This window comes from Cibotium barometz, chromosome 20, assembly GCF_041138505.1.
Source record: "Cibotium barometz isolate CiBa-2024 chromosome 20, ASM4113850v1, whole genome shotgun sequence".
In the NCBI taxonomy this organism is placed as follows: domain Eukaryota; kingdom Viridiplantae; phylum Streptophyta; class Polypodiopsida; order Cyatheales; family Cibotiaceae; genus Cibotium; species Cibotium barometz.
In genome coordinates, this window is record NC_141065.1 from 25,696,014 (window position 1) to 25,702,013 (window position 6,000).

The 6,000-nt window shown below is 41.8% G+C and overlaps 1 protein-coding gene across 6 annotated transcripts in view; it reads left to right on the forward strand.

Annotated features, from left to right (window-relative positions):
- The window catches only part of LOC147627705 (uncharacterized), a 48,374-nt gene extending 44,070 nt beyond the window's left edge, over positions 1–4,304 (forward strand). For 3 of the 6 annotated variants that reach the window (XR_015268319.1, XR_015268320.1, XM_086814654.1), the window contains one exon: positions 2,678–4,304. The gene's annotated coding sequence lies outside the window, so the exon portion shown is untranslated. The remainder of the gene's footprint in view (positions 1–2,677) is intronic. The other 3 variants (XR_015268321.1, XM_086814656.1, XM_086814655.1) reach the window with 2 other exon arrangements.
- The last annotated feature ends 1,696 nt before the right edge of the window (positions 4,305–6,000 follow it).

Below are 6,000 nucleotides of genomic sequence, written 5' to 3' on the forward strand. Positions count from 1 at the left end.
CCTTGGAATTGTCCTTGTTCAACACTTGCTCCGAAGCACGGGTCCTTGTAGATTCCAGATCTGGAATACTAGCTGTTGACTCCATCTTGTTGAGAAGGGCAAATATAGACTCCATTTTAGTTGCTTGTGTGTCCATGGATGCCTTCATGCTGAGAAGCAAATCATTGAGTTGTGAATCCATGAACAATATCACCTGATCAAGGACCAGGTGAGGGATTTCAGCCTTGCACGATGAGTTAAGAGTTTGGTGGGGCAAGGAAGCACAATATACCCTAATTAACCCAAATGCAATGACCCGAACTTGTGCACTCTTGGTTTGATGGGGCAATGAAGCACAATATACCCCAGTTAACCCAGGGACAATGAAGAGTATCCGAATATTCATTTTCCCCTAACCCGAACTAGTGCACTCTTGAAATCTAAGTGCTCTACCCTATCCAAGCAGTCAACACACACAGGTGCTAGAAAAGAAAAGAAATTTGCAGGTTTCCTAGGCTGTGATACCAATTGTAGAACACTTGGTGCCTTTGTGCTAGGGTTTTCCAGAGATAGAAAGAAGAGTGCGGCAGAATCACACATACTTTTTTTTTTGTAAAGCTTCATGTCATTAATTACAGGTGGGAAACCTCAAAACGAGGAAAACCCACCAAAAAGACCATATACAAGGGAGACTACTAGAGTGTTCACTATGTTCAGTGTGAACATAGTTAAACATCTAAAAACAATCTGTAAAAAGAGCATACAGAGATGAGTCAATCTCATGAAGAGAGAGACAGTCATATAAAGATTGCTGAAGAGAGGAACGGAAGAATGAGTAAGCAATAAGGCCCAGCAAAAACTATCCTGTTGCGAGACTGCCAGGTAGTCCATAAAGCCCAGTAGCGAACCCAATCAAAGAAGACTTTATAGGATCTAAGGGGTGAAGGGAGAAGACCGAAGATCCAAAAGTATTTCCCAAAGGGTGCCTGTCGGAAGCGGGCTCTCAAACGTGCAGCAATCCGATCCAATAAAGTCCTAGTCAGAGGACAACTCCACAAAAGATGAAAGATTGTCTCTTGAGAAGCACCACAACTATGACAAGTTGAAGGTGCCAAAAGTCGCCTAGCCAAGAAAAGGCCGACTGGAAAGGCTCCAATCAAGCATCTCCATAAAAAAAGTCTACTTTTCAAAGGAAGTCTGCATTTCCAAAGAGAATGAAGCCGCTGTTTCCACCAAGCCTGACTTTTATGAAGATGCCAAATCTGATTCGCATGTTCTTGAACCCAACAAGAGATGATATATGGAATGAACCGAAAGTTTAGCCATTGATAAAGGGCCTCGTGCAGGTTGTTCTGTTCTAAGGCTCCAATCAACCAAACGATCAGAACGATCCAAATCTGCAATCGGTTCAAAAGGAGCAAGAAGCTCTCGAATAAGTTGCCAGATTGATCTATAATGCATCCCCAGACCAAATTTTCTGGCGGCAACCACAAAAGAAAGCACATGGCCACCAGCATCCAAAACATCATCAATAAGATAAACTCCTTTCTTTGAAAGGAAATATGCCTTCCTAGGCTCACGTAGAGCCAAGGGTACATCAAAAGCCTTTGACCAATGAATACTCTCAAGGCAAAGTGAAGAAGATTGCGCATTAAGCCTAGGATTCCAAAAAAGATATTGCGTAACCTGTTTCTAGCCAAAAATTAACTTAGATGAAAGAGGGCAGCCGACAATTTTTCCATCGAAATGGCTGAAAATTGCATCCCAATACGTAACAGTCCACTTTCCAAAAGCAGGTGAAGACATAGACATACACATATGACCCAACATAATAGCCCATGGCTGGCGCTGTTGTACAAATTCCAACAGCAAAGTGGATTTACGAGCAAGCACATGAAAATGAATATTCAATATGTTCAAGCCACCATGTATCTTTGGAGAGCACATCTTTGGCATTGACAAAAGACGAAGACCCTTTTTACGATGTTGAGTTTTCCACACAATTGCCATTGCCAGAGACATAAACCGATCAGCAGAATCACACATACACCACACACAACAGTCCTAAACTACTAATTTGATGCACAAGAAAGAAGTAATACAACTGAAATTGAAGTACAAGATGTGGCTGAGAATGAAGACATCAAATCGCAGCCCTGTGACCTACTATACACTCATGGCTAGCACTTCGCCTACAGAGAAACGCTCTGTGAAGTCCAAGACTTTGGAAAGCAAATGAATATGACGATTTGGCTACCCATGTATATATATGCACCGATGCTCCTAGTTGGCCAGTAGTAGTGCTGTTGGCCACCTATACCTGATGGTTGCATCATCGGTGCCACATGTCACCTGCGCTGTTCGACTCTGCCTGCCAGCTGCTATCTGACGCCCGGCTGTGCCCTGCATACTCGTAGATGTGTCACAAATGCAGCCCAAGATCAGCCACCAAGTGGAACACAACTTTAGGCCTGCGATATCCAGCAAAGTGTACTTGTTGGCTAAAAGAGAAGAATTGGCTGCTGCTAAGTTCCCTGCCTGAGATGGTGCTGTTTCAGATTTCAGCCAGCTTTGTACATACATTCTCATATCAATAAAGCAATTAATGCGCCCGGGAGGCACATTTGGACCAATACAAGTGCGGTGTGGCTGAGTGTTTAGATGTTTGACATGTTTATCTGCTGCTTGAAATGATCAGGTGCAACATTTATTTATGCCAAGATAATGATTCCTGGCATTGATGTCAAAGTAAGGTCCAGGCTGCAAGTCTTTTGGTCTAAAACTTTTCTCCTGCAAGAAGACATTTCAGTGATTTCCTTTCAGATGGTTTATGGTCATTTTGTGTGAGAGTTGAAGCATTGATGTCGACAAGAACGACTTTGAAGGTCAGGCCTTGGAGCATGAGGAGATGAGGTGATGTGACAGATTGGTTTCCTACTGGTGCACTGTACTCATCAACTCTTAGTCCCCCACTGGCTTGCCAGTCTCGATGATGCAAATAATAGTTCAGATGATGCAGAGTCAGCAACAGCACATCCAGAGTGAGTGACAGCATTTGCAGATGTTGGAGTGTCATTAAGATGAATGACAAGACTGGCTTGCAGAACGGGACACTCATTTTGATGAATTGGAGAGACAGATGGAGTGCTAGAATGCCATGCTCAAGTGGGAGTTGCTATGCAGACAAAGAAGAGCGGTTTTGGGAAGAAGCTGAGAAACTTACATCGTCATAAGGGAATAAGCAAAGGGAGAGTGACAACTCCTCCTCAAAGAATACAAAATTGGGACCTTGTAAACCACGTCTGGCTGAGAGTGGTTTTTTAAAGAAGCCAGTTCATCAGACAGACGAGTTCATTTGAGGCTTCTGGTAAGGTGGCTTTTTGTACCTTGAACCAGTTTGAACTGTATTATAAGGTGGTCAAGGGTAAATGAGCCGTTCATCTTCGTAGGTGGGATATAATCACTTAGAGGAAAGTTTGAGATCCTGTGTGGGAATGTGACTTACATGTGGGGAGGGTTTGAAGATGAACTCCAGCAATGTTTTCTTCCGCCTTTGTACACGAAATGATTGAGAAAAGAGTTCAGGAGGATTGAAGGAAACAAGGTTGATAATTTGTAATTTTGTCCCCAAAGGAGTCGCTGCACCAACCACTGCCCTCTAAAGTAAAACCACCTCCTGCAAAAGCTGAATATCGACCCGCAACTCAGCCCGGAACTTTGCCACCTACTCGTTAAAGTAAGTCTTCACGGCCCCTTCTACCTCCTCTCCTACTGGACCTCCATATGTTCCCCTGATCCCTACTCATGGTCGGAACCTCATCAGTGAATCGGACTTGTGCGACTAAGGAAAAGCGAGTGTGTGTGTGTAGTTCAGGTCATCTCCTATCACAAATGTCTACATGTTGACTGCTTTGGCCTTTACTAGACATAAATAGATTTCTCTCACACACACATCCAAGGGAAACATATACGTCATGGGAGAGGCACAGGCACTTCATCTTCTCATTTGGGAGAGTACACCTTGAGTTCAAGATGTGCTAGCCGGCACACGTGTGGGTCCTCATCGAGGGCATAGTTCTTTCAGAGAGCCAATCACCCTTGCATCCAAAGTCCCAAGCCCTTTCTATATCAACTTCATATTCCAACAACACAGCACCACTAACATTGGACGTGGACATTGACTCTATATCTGATTGCAGGAAAGGATGCCACATTATTATGCACATATGCGTTTCATTGTACATGCAAGGTCCATGTAGTAGGTGGGCCTTGTTTTAGACAAACATTTGTTTTTTTCTTTCTATGTTCATGACTTTTTTATCTCACATACCCTCACCTTTAATAGACATTAATACAATCTCTGTCTCTCCCTCTCTCTCCAACTTACACATGGATCACATGTATATTACTTTTTTTAATCTCACATACCCTTACCTTTAGTAGACATTAATACAATCTCTCTCTCTCTCTCTCTCTCTCTCTCTCTACACACACACACACACACACACACACACACACACACACACACACACGCATACATATATTGTATGCGCGCGTGTGCATGTGTGTGTGAGAGAGAGAGAGAGAGAGAGAAGAAGAAGAAGAAGAAAAAGAAGAAGAAATATTAGCGTCTTGCGAAAGACCCAACAAGTCTATGAGACAAAAGGTGTACAATGTGTCCATGGAATCTCATCATAGAAAAAAAAGACAGCATAACAAAAAGAACCAACACTAATCCCTAGGTAAATGTAGATATGTATGGATCATCATTGTCATCCTCATCGTAAAGTATTACCATCCTCATCATCATGGATACAAAGTGGGTGTAGAGAGAGAGAGAGAGAGAGAGAGAGAGAGAGAGAGAGAGCCCTTGCTAGATTTGTAACCCTATTTCAAGGAGCACAAGCCTTGTCAAAGGAGCATGTGTTCAAAACCAAAAACTAGGTAATAGTGTTGTTTTACACTTGTTAATTTAGAAGTCATTTTTTATGTACTCCACTTTGCTTCGCTTCAAGCGAATCCAACCATAAATGATCTTAAAATTTTCAAATGTTACTTCCTCTTTAGGGTTCAAAGTTTTAAACCACTCACCTATTCTTTCATCCAATGTAAGACTAAATGTGCTGACCTTAGTCAAGTTGTCCAATTCACCAAATGTATTGATCCCAAATTTGTGCAAAAATCTCGATGTGTAGTATAGGATTTGTATCTCCTTAAAACTTGCATGTCAATTTAGTTGCTTGAGCCAAGGTGGAAAGGTATGTAAGGTATGGTACGAATCAAGTACGTAAGGTATGCATTCAGGTACGAGTTGAGATTTTGAGGTACGTTAAATACATAAGGTACGTAAAAATATAAAAAATATACTATATAGTGTAATATATATATATATGAATGAAAAATTGTAAACTTTAAATTTGAAAAACAATTCATTTCTGGACAACACAATTGCCAAAACGAGAGCTATCAGTAAACAAAAGCATAAATAGGTTTCATGAAATGGAATCACTCAAATGTGTAAGTGTCCATGAGTCAAATACCATGGGTTGCATATTATGCAATTAATCAAAAGTTAAAAGTTAAAAGAGAGTTTACTATTTAGACAAGCCAAAAAATAATAGTTCTAGCCACTAGTGTCACCATCACTGCACATTGCAGAGCACTCAATGATCAATCCACTTCATCACCATTAGATAATGAAGAAGATGAAGATTCAAGATCTCCATGTCAACATGTTTCCTTCGCTATCATACTCTGGCTCTATAATGGCGGTGACCACAGGGTTGGCATTGTATCATCATCAGCTCCTGTTACAATGTCTATCAATGAGAGGAATGGCTACGTTCGCATGATTGCGAGGAGTGTGAACTGGTAGCTTTCCTCTTTTGATGGTCTCTCTCCGTGTAGCCTCTGGCTATTTCTGTAATTGTATGTTGTAAGCTCGAGCACATGCTCCCGTCACTCCTTGATCCACCTCGTCAAGCTTCCTATGCGATTGACGAAGCAACTCTTCTTGCTCAT